The 16962-nt window shown below is 45.9% G+C and overlaps 1 protein-coding gene across 5 annotated transcripts in view; it reads left to right on the top strand.

Moving 5' to 3' along the window:
- Positions 1-16962, top strand: part of tenm1 (teneurin transmembrane protein 1) — a 1268320-nt gene that overhangs the window by 764081 nt on the left and 487277 nt on the right. The gene's annotated exons all lie outside the window — the stretch shown is intronic.

Raw genomic sequence — 16962 nt, forward strand, 5'->3', positions numbered from 1 at the left:
CTGATAGCCAAGTTCCGCACTCATGAGGACGGCCTCAACCGGGATCTTGGGTTCATGTCACGCTACATGTAACCCCAGCTGATGTAGAGTCATCCAGACTTGAGTCGTCATTGGCTTGTTCTCTCTGCACAGATGTGGCCGGACCTGCTGTGATTTCCAGCAAAGTTTTTTGTTTTTTTTCTGTTTTTCATACAGACCCCAGCATCTGCAATATTTGACCCCTTGTGACCCCACCTCATTGTTCTTTGATGTAATGTTTTCCTGACTGACCTGTTTGGACACCATTCACACCTTTGATTGCTGTGATTATCTCTCTGCCGAGGTGTGATAAAGGGCAGTTAGAAAGATTATCTGTAATCATCTGGCAGTTTTCTCTGACTATATCTGCTGTGCCTGTATGCTTCTCTTCACTTCACCTGATGAAGGAGCAGCACTCCGAAAGCTTGTGATTTCAAATAAAGCTGTTGGACTATAACCTGGTGTTGTGTGACTTCCTACATTTGTGCACGCATCTCCACATCATGAGCAAAGTAAATTCAATCCGCATCAAAATATAGATTCTTCATTTTTTTGTGAAATCCAAATCTAACTAAAGCAATAGAAGCCTCAATTAGTAGTGTTCTCATCTCTGGATCTGAATACTGTGGATTCAAGGCCTCCCACAGCAGGATCTGGTCTTGTAAGTTAAGGTTGTACTCCACTGCAGTATTGAGGGACTGAGGGACTTCTGCTGTGCTTCAGATGCAATATTACGCCAAGACCCAGTCTTAATATTCAAGTGGTGCAGGTGGACATTAAACATCCCATGGCACTAGTCAAAGAAGAATAGGGAGTTCTCCCACATGTTGTGGCCAACATTCCACCTTCAACCAATGCCACCAGAAACAGATTAATTGGCCATCTATCACATTCCCAATGCTGCCGGTGCAGAATGTCTGCTGTGTTCATCCACATAACAGTGCATCTGAAAATAATTCATTGAGTGAACCTTGTCGAAACGTTTTGTATGAAAGGTGCTATGTAAATGCAAGTATTACTTTATTAGTATTACAATCTGTCACAACATATGTTATTATGTTCCCTGGGATATGCACAGATGGCGGCAAAAGTCTGAATTAAATAAATTGGATGGATCAAAACTCTGATGCTTGTTCTTGATGCAGTGTCCTGAAGTTGTTCAATCTTGATGAAAATTATATTGATCACAGGAGAATTGGATTCACCTAGATTGCCATTTTTTTTTAAGTGTCTCCTATCTTTCCTGATGGCCCTTACTCTTGCTCAGCTACAATTCCCAAGGTACTGGCAGTTCTTTGGTAGCACATTTAAGACACCATTCCCCATGTGAGCTTAGACAATAATGTGGGGCAACAGTACTGAGAAATTGTAACCGATTAATGTGTCAAAAGGTTCACGTAATTTATTTTTTGCTGTTAAAAGCACCATTGCTCTATTTTGTATTTTTGTATGCACAATTTCGCCAATAAGTATCAGCAGGTCATTCAATTGTGAAGGGCATCACAGCAAATCCCAATCTAGCTTTCACCTTATAATAAAACTTTCGAGGCAGAGTCACTGGATAGCAATTGGGTTCGGGAAATCCGGCTAATGTTTTCCCTTTCCAAGCTGAGGAACACTGAGGCAAATTGCCGCAACTAAACTGCTGTTGCAGTTGAGTTCAGCAACACAGACTGAGAATTGAACTTTGGATCGTCTAGTTTATGTGGCTTTACCCACTTGGCCACCGAGCACTGAAGGGGAACACTTTAGTTTCCTTCTCCTCCCTTGTTCCTGAGTTTTATTCAACCCGCTACTCAGTGAAGTCTTGGAGACAGTCTTTGTACAGAATCTCTTCAGTGATATCATCGATAGTTTTAAGACATAAACATACAAGACCAAGGGAGGCACTGGGAAATGTGCATGTATCTCCCATTATAAATTTATTAAGGATTAGTTGACAAGTTAGGCATCCACCTCCCATTTAAAAACCTATTGGTTGTGAAAAAGCAATTTGTTCAACCTTTCTTTGACTAGTGTTGGACTGCTTTCTTTTTCTTTTTTGGCTCGTTACTTTAAACGCCACATTACGCACACACTCAGTTGTAACAATGCATAATCAGTCTTTTTTGAAACCTCATACTATCCACAACCAGTATGAGTGCACAGGTCTTTTCATACTATACCATTCCAGTATGAGATCGAGCTGTTGAGACACCACACTTCATGATTCCAGTGTGAGCTGCTAAACAGTGGTTCACTCACGTTTCTTATACCAAATTTCACCTTTGATCACTACATTCCATGCATACCACCAATGAATCATACTACATCAAAGATACATACAAATGCAAACTGAATAACAGCATAAACTAAACAAACAGGCACTTAACTGTTCTAATTAGTTTATTGCCATCATAAACTCTTCCCATTGTTTATTACCATAAAAAGAGGGAGGAGCCACAGTAACATTCATACATGCTTTGTAAAACTTCACACTGAAAACAAAAAGCTTATCACAGAATCACAGAATCACAGAATCACAGAAACCCCACAGTGCAGATAGAGGCCATTTCGGCCCATCGAGCCTGCACCGACACATATCCCACCCGATCCCCATAACCCCTACACCAACACATATCCCACCCTATCCCCGTAACCCCACGTATTTAATCCCCCTAACACTAAGGGTCAATTTATCATAGCTAATCAACCTAACCCGCACATCTTTGGACTGTGGGAGGAAACCGGAGAGACATGATCTTCCCTTTCCTCCTTTACCCATCAAAACTATTTATCCTTTTTCACTTAAACCAATTTATAGTTTCTGACGTTTTCTATTGAATCCTATTCTGTACTGATTCAAAATCGTAAACTCACAGTCCTTGTCTTCAACCAAGCCTGTTACCTGCACAATTCTTAACACTTTTCTCTGGTATATGGGAAGTGTGTAATGACATAGAGTAAAGGGTGACAGGAACACTGAACATTCCAACTCCCATTCCACGTCCCATTAGACCATGCTTACAACTCCCACATTTTAGCTTTTCACTGAACATCCCATCAGTTCTGAGACAGCCCATTCCTACAGAAACTTTAAGTGCTTCAGAGCAAGCTTCACTATGGGACCTTGAACATCTGCTTGAAGCACCAGAACAGGACTTAGCTTAATGTCTCATCTGAAGAACATTGCAAACTTAGAATTCTGCAACAACACATGGTAATTAGAGAAGCCGATCGATTGAAAATACATTTACCAAATTCCTGATAACTTGCTGGGTAAAGGCACTGCCCAGTATAGCGTTAAGCCATACAGGCCAGGGGGTCCCAAGTTTGATTCATGGGGGGAGATTTTCACTGGCTCCACAGGGCAGAAAAGGGACGTTAGCATTCCGAAAATTGTGAGAGAAAAAACAGGTTCCCGATCCTGTCCATGCTCTTCCAGGTTTTGCCTGGTGGTACAGCCAAAGAGGACCAAAAATGATAAGTTTAAGATTATTTTGGGGGGCCAAGAGCAGCAGTGCTCCTGCAATCTACAGAAAAATAATGTGGGTTGATGCTGAGGTCAGGATTAGGCTCAACCATGATGCCCCCTCCCCATGGTCAACACTCCTATCTGAATAATGCCACCTTGGAAAAGGAATCTCTGCTGAAAAGAGTCAACATTTTCAGGACAGGAGGAGAGGGGAGGGAAGAGAAGAAAACTAATGAGAAAAAAATGAAATTTTACTAAAGAAAATCTTTGAATCCTGAGGCATAGCCTCTTAGCTTGAAGGGTCTTTACATGTCCAATCCTCCTGTGAACACCGCCTGAAATCGCAGCTTAGTATATGTGCATGTACTTAGCTAACTTGAATAATAATTTAAGATTCATTGTTGCCCTCCACTGTACAAGGAGAGACGATTGCAATTTTCAACACAGATGCAAATTGCGCTGTTTGCACTTAATGTTGCACCTATTTTTACATTCGTGACTGTGGGGGGTGGAAGAAAGAACAGAATCTTAGAATGTTAAAAAGAAATCCCTTACTTGATGAATTTAAAAGGCTTGCTGTCAGTACTTTTTTTGTATGATTGACACATGTGCCTTGAAATAAACATCTGTGAAACCAGAACAGCAGGTTGGGCATAAAGAACTTTTAAAAATGCATAATGATCCATTGAAAAAAGAATGCCCAATTTCTGTAGCTAGCAGTAATCACATTAACTCATGGCACAATCCTAATCTCTTTCATTTGCCATGACATCAAAATTGTGCAACTCCTTACCTCCCTCAGTTTTCCCTTTTTCCTAAACCTAAAATCCAACCTTGGTGTCACCTAAAGATTACTTTTTGATTTATCTCATCTTCAGATTTTAGAATTCAGCAAAGGAGGACCAAGAAATTGATAAGGAAAGAGAAAAAAGAATATGAGCATAAATTAACAATAGACATAAAAACAGATTGTAAACATTTCTATAGTGAAAGTAAGCGTGGGCCCATTAGAGGCAGAGACAGGAGAAATTATAATGGGCAATAAGGAAATGGCAGCGACATTAAACAAATACGTTGGGGGAAAAATTCAGTTGGTAGCGCCACCCGTTAGCGCCTTAAGAGGGCGCTAAGTGGAGCGCAAACCAACTAGCGCCCAGGCACGGCGATATCTGCGCCTCTCGCAAAATTGACCGGACGTTTTGCGGCAGCGCTAAACAATACCGCCCGATCTCCTGCGCATGCAGATCTTGATGTCATTCAAGAGTGCAATGCCCTTGGGGCGCCCCGGACCGGAAATTCAGTGGCGCCCCCCTCCTTTCCGCCTGGCGCTACCAACGACAGGTTGACTGGAACGCTTCCCAGTCACTGTGGGGCTGGGGGGGGCGCTATTTAAAGGGGGCCTCTTCCTGGCTTTTGTGTGGTAGCCATTTTTGCACCACTCGTTCTGAGAGACAGAGAAAGAGATTTGCAGAGAGACAAAGAGAGAAAGAGAGACTTCTGCATTGAGTCAATGCTGTCTGAGGTAGTTTTGGCTCCTGACCATAACTTTGCAGGTACTTTGCTTTTTGACCTTCATAACTTTGATTGCCCAGATACTATGGGGGCTGCAATGAATGGGAACGTCATCCTTCTCCATCACATTCGGAGGGCACAGAGATGCAGAGAGAGAGTGGCAATCATGGCCAAACGGAGGAGGGCCAACAGGCCTCGGTACAGGAGACCTTACCCTCCCAGGGTTTTTCGTCAACTGTTCTCCTACATTAATATGTCTGAGGAGCAGTGTTTGCGAAGGCTGCGATTCAGCAAGGAGGTGGTCACTGAGCTCTGCCACCTGCTTCAGCCAAATCTGCAGCCTCAACTGAGGAGCAGGACGTCTCTGTCAGGGGCAGCGAAGATAATAGTGGCTCTCAACTTTTATGCCACCGGCTCATTTCAATTAGCTACTGGGGACATCGCCAATATCTCCCAGTTCGCAGTGCATTGCTGCATCCATCAGGTAACAAATGCCCTCTTTAAAAGGAGACACGAGTACATCTCTTTCCCCATGACCCTGGCCAAGCAGCAAGAACGCGCAATGGGCTTTGCGATGATAGCGGGCTTCCCCATGGTGCAGGGCGCCATTGACTGCATGCATGTGGCTTTGCGGGCGCCGCAAGAGAATGCCGAGGATTTCCGCAACCGAAAGGGCTTCCATTCCTTAAACGTCCAGTTGGTCTGTGACCACAGACAGCTGATACTCGCTGTCAATGCCCACTTTTGCCCACTTTCCAGGCAGCAGCCATGATGCCTTCATCCTGCGCCAGACTTTTGTGGGAGACCTTTTCCAGGCACCGCATCACCCAGGAGGTTGGCTTCTCGGGGACAAGGGATATCCTCTGTGCACCTGGCTGATGACACCGCTCCGTTCGCCCAGCACCCCTGCTGAGCTATGATACAATGAGAGCCATCACGCTACCAGGAACATCGTTGAGCACACAATCGGCGTGCTCAAGCAACGGTTCCTATTATGAGACAGCTTGGCCTGCAAGAAAAAGGACAGCGTCTGAGTAAATATGCAGCCATGATCTTGCCTGAAATGCCTCCCATGGTTGAATAGCTCTTACTGTATGCAAAGTGTGGAATGTGCGTGTGTATTTGATGAAAGGGCCATAGGTGTTGGATGAGTGTTGGGCATTGGGGCTTTCAAGACCCTCTGGCCATAAAGTGAGGTTGAGATGGAGGGATGAAGAGATTTTGAAAAAAAGGCACTCACCCTGACGACCCGAGTGAGGTCGTTGAACTTTTTCCTACATTGCACATGGATCCTAGGCACCATGCTGCTTGAGGACACTCTCTGAGCCACCTCCCTCCATACTCTTCTGTACTCACGTGGCAAAGGCCTCCTGCCACTCTCTGGGTACAGAATGTATCCTCTGCGCTCCACCCCGCGAACCAGAGCCGCCAAAGCCCGCTCACAGAAGCGCAGAAGCACTCCCTGGCCCTTTCCATAGTGTCTGGCTGCTAGATTTAGCCACAGGTCTGCCCAGGCCGAGATTCAAGGCTCCACTGAGCAGAGTGTGGCTGCAGAGCAAGATTGACCCTCCCCTTTAAGAACTGACCGGCGCCAGTGTGTCTTTGTTCAATCACTAACTGACAGCACCTGCGCTGCGCCCGCCGTCTGAGGTAGCGCCTCGCTCCTCGGCCTTAGCGCCTTAAGAGTGTTGTGTAGCGCCTGATTTAGCGCTCCAATCACCTCCAGGGGCGATAAAAGCCAAGTTTGCAGCCGGAGGCGATAATTAGCGCCAGGCGCTAATTTTTGCGCCCGGCCGATAATTGCGCCCCAAATGGGGCAATACCGAATTTCTCCCCCTTTGTATCTATCTTCACGTTAGAAGACACAAAAACCATTCCGGAAATAATGGGGAACCAAGGGTCTAGAGGGATTGAGGAACTTAAAGAAATCAGTATAAGTAAAGACATAAGGGGAAAAATTTGGTTGTTTAGCGCCTCGGGGGGTGCTAACGGGGTGCTAGGAACTTAGCACCCGAGCACGGTGCTTTTAGCACCGCTTGCAAAATTGACCAGTCGTTTTGCGGCGACGCTAAACACTACTGCCATGATCTCCTGCGCCCGCAGATCGTGACGTCAGTCAAGCGTGCAATGCCCCGGTAGTGTCACAGACTGGATATTGAGTTGCGCCCCCTGCCTTAGCGCCTGCTGCGAGGAACAACAGGTAGAGGGGAACATTTTCAAGTCGGGAAGGGGCTGGGGGAGCGCTATATAAAGGTGGGCGCTTCCTGTCTTTTCTTGTCGGCAAAATTTTTGGTTTTAACGCTGTCCTAAGGAGTTTTGGCCCTCAGCACCACTTTTGTGGTTCCTAAGCGCCGAGCTCTTTCCCTGGACCTATCCATTAGTGCTTCCAACACAATTGCTTTTGAGGTGTCTCCAGGCCGAGATTCAAGGCTGCAATGAGCAGGGAGTGGCTGGCCAGTAAGATGGCCCCTCCCCTTTAAGAACTGGCCAGCGCCGGTCTGTCTGTGTTCAATTGCTAACTGACATCACCTGAGCTTTGCCAGCGCTCTGAGGTAGCGCCTCGCTCCTCAACGTTAGCACCTTAAGACAGGTGTGTAGCACCTGATTTAGTGCTCAAATCACCTCCAGAGGCGATAGAGACCTAGGCCTAGAAATTCGGTGGGGTTAGCGCCCAATTAGAGGCGTTAGAGGGCCTTGCGCCGGAATTATAGCCGCGATCGAAATTGCGTTGGGCCCTACCATCGGCGTGCGCAGCGTCCCGGTTGCCGTGGTAACGCGGCCGGACGCCCAAATTCAGTTGCAGCCACCTCGCCCGTGGCAGCCGCAACCAACGATTGTTCAACGGGATGTTGCAGCACGTAGCGCCGGCGCATTAAGGTGGAGCGGCGGCCGGCCGCTTTCCCGGCGGCCGCCTGCCCGCACCTCCCTCCCCGGACTCCTCCACCACCCCCCCGCGGCACTGATGTGTGTGGCCCGCGAGCCCGGCACTTCTCCGAGGTGCCGGGCTCATTTGTCGGGCGAATCGACCGGTCAGCGGTCGGCTGCAGGCAGCTCCTCCTTAACAGAAGGAGGAGGCCTGAAGTACCCCAGCCTGCCGCACCGCATCGGGTGCTGCAGCGGGGGATTAGCACCGCAAACCTGCATTCAGCGCCCATAGCGAGGCGCTGAAACCCTCCATTAGCGCCCGCAGCCGTCTGGGCGCGGGGCAGCTGAATTTTTGGCGGGCGCAGCGGCAATTATCGCGGGCGCAAAATTTCGGGCGCAAAAGCCCTGGCGGAGGCAAACCTAATTTCTAGGCCCTAGTTTGCAGTCGGAGGCGATAATTAGCGCGGGCGCTAAACTTTGCGCCCAGCCAATAATAGCGCCCCAAACAGGGCGATACTGAATTTCTCCGCCATAGTACTGGAGAAATTAATGAGACTAAGTGGCAACAAATCCCCTGGACCTGATGACCTGCATCCTAGGGTTTAAAAAGAGGTAGCTGCAGAGATAGTGGATGCACTGGTATTAATATTCCAGAATTCCCTAGATTCTAGAACAGTCCCCAAGGATTGGAAGGTAGCAAACATAACCCTGCTATTTAGGAAAGGAGGAAGAGAAAAAACAGGGAGCTATAGGCCAGTTAGCCTGACATCAGTAGTAGGCAAAATACTAGAATCTATTGTTAGGGACGTGGTAACAGGGCACCTAGAAAATCATAATATGATTAGGCAGAGTCAACATGGTTTTATGAAAGTGAAATCGTGTTAACAAGTAGGATGGATAAGTGGGAACCAATGGATGTAGTGTATTTGGATTTTCAAAAAGCATTCGATAAGGTGCCACACAAGAGGTTATTATACAAAATTAGGACTTATGGTATTGGGAGTAATATATTAGCATGGATTGAGGATTGGTTAATGTTCAGAAAACAGAGAGTAGGAATAAATGGGACTTTTTCAGGTTGGCTGGGTGTAACTAGCTGGGTACTGCAAGGATCAGTGCTTGGGCCTCAGCTATTTACAATCTATATTAATGACTTAGATGAAGGGACTGAGTGTAACGTATCCAAGTTTGCTGACGATACAACGTTAGGTGGGAAAGTAAGCTGTGAGGAGGATGCAAAGAGGCTGCAGAGAGTTATAGACAGGTTGACAGAGTGGACAAGAACATGGCAAATGGAATACAATGTGGGGAAATGTGAAGTTATCCACTTTGGTAGGAAAAACAAAAAAGCATAATATTTTTTGAATAGTGAGAGACTGGGAAATGTTTGCACTCAGAGGGACCTGGGTGTCCTTGTACCTGTATCACAGAAAGTTAACATGCAGGTACAGCAAGCAATTAGGAAAGCAAATGGTATGTTAGCTTTTGTTACAAAGGAATTAGTGTATAAGAGTAAAGAAGTTTTATTACAATTATACAGGGCATTGGTGAGGCCACACCTGGAGTACTGTGTACAGTTCTTGTCTCCTTACCTAAGGAAAGACATAATTGCCTTAGAGGGAGTGCAGTGAAGCTTCACTAGACTGGTTTCTGGGCTCAGGGGATTGCCCTATGAGAGGAGATTGAGTAGATAGGTCTATATTCCTTAGAGTTTAGAAGAATGAGAGGTGATCTAATTGAAACATATAAAATTCTAAAGGGGCTTGACAGGGTCAATGCTGGGAAAATGTTTCCCCTGGCTGGGGAATCTCGAACACGGGGCCATAGTCTCAGAATAAGGGGTCAGCCATTTAGGACTGAGATGAGGAGAAATTTCTTCACTCAGAGGGTGGTGAATCTTTGGAATTCTCAACCCAGAGAGCTGTGGATGCTCAGTCGTTGAGTATATTCAAGACAGAGGTCGATAAATTTTTGGGAACAAAGGAATTAAGGGATATAGGGATAGTGCAGGAAGGTGGAGTTGAGGTGGAAGATCAGCCATGATCTTGTTGAATGTCAGAGCAGGCTCGAAGGGCCAAATGGCCGACTCCTGCTCCCATTTCTTAAGTTCTTATGCTCTTATGTTCCCTCCCAGTTTTTTAAAATCCTGGTGCCGTGCATGATATGGCCCTTATCCATTCTCTGCGTTAAATAAAGCTAATAGTGTAAATTGTGATAGTATGCTACATCAAATACGTTCATTGAACATTTGGATGAATTTACTCTGCAGATTTAGATTTGAATTCAAGTTCCAATAGTTTTGTTTGTGCAAATCCAAAGATGAGTATATGAATAGGGAGAGTTTCTGTTGACAAATAAGGATCTCGGACATATTCTCCCTTGCATTAGCCCACCAAGAAAACTGAATACATTACCCAAGGATGCCACCATAAAACTTGAGTATGTATCCCCTATAAACCACTGGTAAATTCCAGGTACATTTCCTCCTCTTAAAGTGGCAAGAAACAGAGTGAGTATTGACACCACTGTGTCAGCCACTAAGTTGGAGGGAGGGCAGGAATTACAGCTGAACTTACAGCAAACAAGCTCTATTTACACAGCAAACAGAGTCTATTTAAACAGCAAACTGCAGCAGTCTATTTACTCAGCAAACAGAGTCTGTTTAAAAAGAGTCTCTATGAACTACAGCAAACAGAACTCCTGACCGAAACTACAGCAAAGTCTCCCGATAAAAGCAGAGTTATTTCTCCAGCAAAATGCATTGAGTGGAGGATAGTTACATAATACAAATTATGTGCATAATATCAATCCAAGTCACTTAAGAAGTGCAGTCTCCAAGCATGGTTGACGAGGGAATTACCCAATCATCTCCATTCTGGCTGGGAATAGAGGTGTCACTATGCAGCCGGGAAGAAATGTGAATTTCCACTTGGCTGCTAGGAAACTCAGATGCAAGTCCTCCAATGTGTATTAGAGGTGTAGCAGCCAGAAAAATGGGTGCATTTTGTGCTCATTGTGATGAGATCACAGTGTTGGGGAATTAAATACTTTTACCAAGGTCATTGCAGATTTTATACTCACTTCCACATTGATCAAATCTATTTCTGAAGCAGATATTTGCTAAATTCCTAAAAACAGATTAGACGACTCCTCTAGGTAGTTTTAGTTTGAAATTGTTCTCAGCGATGTTTGTATTGAACATGTTACCGTATTTGTATGAAATTCCCCTATGTGCTGTTTTAATGCATTTATTAATATATTTAAAATAAATTGGTTAACAATTACACTAAAATAGTACAAAAAGCAATTTCAGATGCAAACAATAATGTGTTTGTTACAAATATCACTGGAGAACAATTTTATGCCTTCATTGCTGAAGAGTTCCTTTATCCTGGGCAACACAAATAGGTCCAAATCCAATCATTTTCTCCAGACCCCCAACAGATTGATTTGGGTCCAATTCATTCATTTAATTCAGACATTCCATTTATTTGCATATTCTGTCTACTTTACAAAGCCTCAAGTAATAGATGATGTTATGGATCATACCTTAAAGTATATTTCTGTAATTGGATTGGCCTCTCAATTGTGTTCTATTAATAATGTTAATAAATACCCACATGACATTGTTTTACTGTCTAACAGCTATTACCCTGAGACTGAGTCCCTCATTAGGCATTTTTATTTTTGCTCTTGGGAGATTAGAGCTCAAGTACAAACTTGCAACCTTCAAACACCAGTCTCCCCTTTTTACTGGAGCTTCTTTCTTATTAAGAGGACCGATAGGAAGAGGCCTGTATTTTCCGTGTCTCCAACTCCTGTCCTTGGGATCCACAAGAGATCAGATCCTGGATGCTGCTGGAGGTGCGCAATGTGTCACCTTTATATTGTGGTGCACCATCAGAAATAGGAGTACCAAGCGCCAGCTGCTAAGAGTGCACAATGAATATAAAGGTACATGCACATTCTCCTAGCTTAGCGATCCTACAAAATAAAATTATGCAATTTTACATTTGGACGTGTGCAATCTTTAATGAAGCAATTGATACCATATAAGCCCAGAAGTTGCCTGATCGAGGAGGAGGGGCAGGGGGCACTTTGGTTTGTGATTCCGGTGAGAGGGCCATAATTTGGGAAGTAACCCTGCTCCACCTTCCCCTTTGGGGATGCTCCCAGGCTTCCTTGTGAATTCCATCCAAAGTTCCCCTGTTAGGCCTGGTGGGACTTGTGTCTGCTGAGAGCAGGCATTCTGGGCCTAATGAAGGCCACAACATGGAAAAAGAGAGTGGTGGTCAACCCCACAAGGATTAAATACTGTCACCAAGTTGCCCCTCTATTTCTTGAGGTGACTCTAATATATTATGAAGATAATCAATGACATGAATCTTGTCATTCATGTGAAAATTGTAAAGTCTGTGGGTTGTTTAGTTAATTAATACACAGACTCCAAGAGTAACTTAAAACAGGACTTTGCTATTCGAAGGTCGGGGCAAATCTGCCCAATAACTCCTGACACAGCACTTATATACCGGTGTGGTCACCGTCGGTATTACAGTATACAGAAGCCAACAAAGTAGTGCAACACCTAAAGTAGTTCTCTTAAAGGTGGACGGTTACATACAATAATTCTCTTAAAGGTAGATGGGTACATACACCACAATCCTCCCTTTTTAGCTTACAACATACTGATTCCCCATTAAACATACATTATAACATATATACAACTTTATGCCAGACAGTTCACAGATTCAGTCTCTCTGGAGGTTTCCGGACTCTGTCCGGATAACGCCTCGGTGGTGTCGTAACTCCCGGCGGGGTAGCAGGTGCTTCTGGCAAGGTCGATTCGGCTTGAAGGACAGTGTCAGGTTCATCTGATTCCAGTATTACCAGATCGGAGGTAGGTGTTCTGGGTATCTCTGTCTCAACATTAACCGTGTAAGGTGGTGGAGTAGGTTGGCCATTTGTGGCTGACCCTATGATCTGGTCAACATGGCGCCTTATTATACTGTCCCCAATGTCCACCATATACATCAACGGCCCGAGCCTTTTTCCAATAGTTCCAGGCTGCCATTTCTCAGTACGGTAGTCCCGGGCCAAAACTTGTTGACCTATCTGAAAAGATCTAGTTGGCCTTTCATTCATGCCCTGGAATTGCCGGTTCTCTATGTCCCTTCTGACGTTTGGCTTAAGCAAATCCAGCCGGCATCTTAGTCGTCTATTAAAAAACATCATGGCGGGAGTTTGATTTGTGACCGCATGTGTTGCATTCCTGTACGCCAACAAGAAGCTATCCACCTTATGTTGTAAGTTAATGGCTTCATTACCCATGGCCTTTATGGCCTTCTTGAAGGTCTGGACAAACCTTTCAGCCAATCCATTGGAGGCGGGATGGTATGGGGCTGACGTGTAGTGCTTAACCCCATTGCTCTTTAAGAAGTTCTTGAATTCTTCGGACACAAATTGCGGTCCATTATCAGAACAGATCTGTTCCGGCAGCCCATTCCTAGCAAACATGGTCCTTAACACTGTGATGGTTTTTTCCGTGGTGGTGGTGGACATCTTTATTACCTCCGGCCACTTGGAGTGTGCATCCACCGCTATTAGAAACATTGAGTCCATAAATGGACCAGCAAAGTCGATGTGTACCCTTTGCCAAGGAGATAAGGGCCACTCCCATGGATGCAGAGGAGCCTGTGGTGGCGCGTTTTGGACCTTCTGGCATCCTAGACAGCTCTTAGTGATTTCTTCGATGTCCCCATCAATGCCTGGCCACCACACGAACGCTCTTGCTAGGTTCTTCATTTTCACTCCACCCAGATGTCCCTCGTGCAGCTCCTTTAACACCTTCTGTTGAAGTTTGGGTGGAATCACCACTCTAGATCCACACATCAGGGTTCCTCGACACACTGACAGCTGTTCTTTTCTCTGCGAAAATGCTGGCAGCGTTGGTTCGCCCTGTGCTGGCCATCCCTCCACCGTTAAATCATAGACTCGTGAGAGAGTCGGGTCATTTCTGGTTTCATTTTCGATCATCGAATTTGTTACTGGTAGACATTCCACTATGGATGAGTGGAACAGCTCTCCCGGGTCCACTGTAGTCGCTTCTTCTACTATCGGCAATGGCAAGCGCGATAACCCATCAGCATTTCCATGCTGTTTGGACCTTTTGTATTCGATGTCATATTGGTGTGCCCCAAGTAACACGGACCACCTCTGTAACCTTTGCGCTGTCATGGTGGAAACGGCCTTGTTAGGGTTGAATATGGACACCAACGGCTGGTGGTCTGTCAGTAATGCGAACTTCTTGCCCTGCAGGTAATGATTGAATTTCTTTACGCCCCACACAAGGCTGAGGGCCTCCCTATCTATTTGAGCATAATTTCGCTCCGCGGAGGTCAATGATCGGGACGCGAATGCCACTGGCCTTTCCGAGCCATTTGGTAACTTGTGTGAAAGTACTGCTCCAATTCCATAGGGGGAAGCATCACAAGCTAGACGAAGAGGTAACGTTGGGTTGAAATGAGCCAACACTTCTTCAGAGGTAATCAACGCCTTGCTTCTGCGAAAGGCCTTTTTACATTCCTCACTCCACTTCCATGATACTTCTTTCCGCAACAGAGCATTCAGCGGATGCAGCACCGTGGATAGATTCGGCAGAAACTTGTGATAATAATTAATCAACCCCAAGAATGATCTTAACTGTGATATGTTTTCCGGAGCGGGGGCCTTCACGACAGCTTCTATCTTGTCAGGTGACTTGTGCAGCCCCTCTCGGTCAATGACATGACCGCAGTGCGAGATCCGTTTTTGGAAGAACTCACATTTCTTGCGATTAACTCGAAGGCCATATTCCTTCAACCTAGTGAGCACCAGTTTCAAATTTGTGAGGTGTTCTTCCTCGTCCTCTCCCGTAATCAGGATATCGTCTAAGTAACACTGCGTGCTTAGAATTCCTTGTAATACCTGCTCCATGGCCCTCTGCCAAATTGCTGGAGCCAAAGCTACCCCAAAAACCAGTCTATTATAACGATACAAGCCTCTGTGTGTGTTGATGGTGAGGTACTGACGCGACTCTTCCTCGACTTCCATTTGTAAGTATGCCTGTGCCAGGTCTATCTTGGTGAAGTGTTTCCCTCCAGCCAACGAAGCAAAGATATCTTCAATCCGCGGAAGCGGGTATTGTACCGTGTGAAGCACCGGATTCACTGTGATCTTGAAGTCTCCGCAGATGCGGACCTTCCCCGGTCCCCCTGGCTTGTTACTTGGTGAAGATTTCATGACGGGAACAATGGGCGTGGCCCACTCACTCCAGTCCACTTTTGACAGTACCCCTGATCGTTCAAGTTCTTCCAGTTCTGCCTCCACAGCAGGTCGTATCGCGTAAGGTACCGATCTGGCTTTGAAAAATTTTGGGCTTGCATGTTCTGCAATCTTAACCTTTGCTTTAATTCCTCGCAGTGTTCCCAGTCCTTGCTGGAATACCTCTTTAGCTTCGTCTAATATTCTGGTCAACCGTTCAGGTTTGACATCTTCCTTTCCGGAATCTACCGTCATGGTGTTTAGTGAATGCCAGTCTATCTTTATTTTCCTGATCCACTCCCGTCCCAGAAGTGGTGGACCTCCCTCAGGCAACACATACAGATCCATCCTTTGGTGCTCTTTGTCCTTGTATCTCACCTTGACTTCTATCTTTCCGATGGGGTATACTTTGTGCCCCGTGTATGTCTTCAATACTAGTTCCGTATCCCGTAGGGGAATATGCTTGAATAACTTTTTATAGTCATGCTTATTCATGACTGTCAACGCCGATCCGGTGTCCACTTCCATTTTCACTTGGACTTTTGCAATCTGTAGTGTGATCCAGATAGCTTGTCGGTCAGCTTCATTACTCACATTGTGAATTCTCAGACTATCCAGTTCCTTGCAGTTGGAGTGTGAGTCCGAATTCTGTTCTTCCGGACTCTTCCTGGTCACCTCATGTACCTTTCTGTACCTCTTTTGTGGTGACTCATTATTGTTGGTCTTCTTTCCTGACCGGCATACCTTAGCTATGTGACCGAGCTTGCCACATTTCCTACATTCCTGGTTTTTAAACCAGCATTGGTTCTGGTCGTGTGTTGTCTTCCCACAACGATAGCATTTCGTTGTACCCGAAGTAATTTGCTGCACCCTGAGTGCCGCTGCCTTTAGCTGCATTTCCGCCGTTCCTTTCGCTGCGGCTTCGTTCGATGCAGCAATAAGGACAGCCTTCTCAAGTGTAAGATCGTTCTCTTCGAGCAGTCGTTTTTGTGTTTCTTCCTTCGACATTCCGCACACGAATTTGTCTCGCAACGCCTCTGTCAGATTCCCTCCAAACTGGCAGTGTTTCGCTAGTCTACGCAGTTCGACCAAGTATTCTGCGTTGCTTTCGTCTTTCCTTTGCGTTCTCGCATAGAATTTGAATCGTTCCGCCAACATCAACGGTGTGGGGTTCAAGTGATCCTTCAGAACAGTCACAATATCATCGAAAGTCTGATCCGCCGGTTTAGCTGGTGCTAGTAGATGCTTCAAGAGCTCGTATGTCTTCGCGCCCATCGAGTTTAGCAAGGTTATAGCTTTGTCATCTTCTTCTATTTTATTGGCCTCACAATAGATCTCAATGCGTTCCACATACGTGGCCCAGTCTTCTACCTCGGAATTAAAATCGTTGATGTTACCACGCTTAGGCATCTTCCTCTCTTCCTGATAACACCACGAATTATTTCTTTAAATGTTCTTTTTTTTTCCAAGATGGCGGTTTCCCGCGCTTATCTTCTCTCCCCGCCCACTTCAATGGCGGTTTCCTGCTTCTGTCTTCTTCCCCGCTTAATGGCGGCTTCCCGCGTTTCTTCCCTGGCGGGAGGGGTACACTTTCCCCACGGGCGACGGCCGCTGGCTTTCAGGTTCACAGCCTGCGCGTCGGCTTCAGTGCTTTCCCTTTTCTCGGCAGGGCAACCGGCGCTGGGTACACCCCGTTGACGGAGAACAGTTTCAGCCGCTGGACTGGCTCTCGCTCAGTCTCCCTTGCTCGGGCTCTGTCTCTCTCCCGCTCGCTCGGCTCCCAATCGCGCCTCCCAGCCCTCTCGCAGTCCGGT

This window comes from Somniosus microcephalus, chromosome 1, assembly GCF_052327205.1.
Source record: "Somniosus microcephalus isolate GS21.2 chromosome 1, FLI_Smic_1.0, whole genome shotgun sequence".
NCBI lineage: Eukaryota > Metazoa > Chordata > Chondrichthyes > Squaliformes > Somniosidae > Somniosus > Somniosus microcephalus.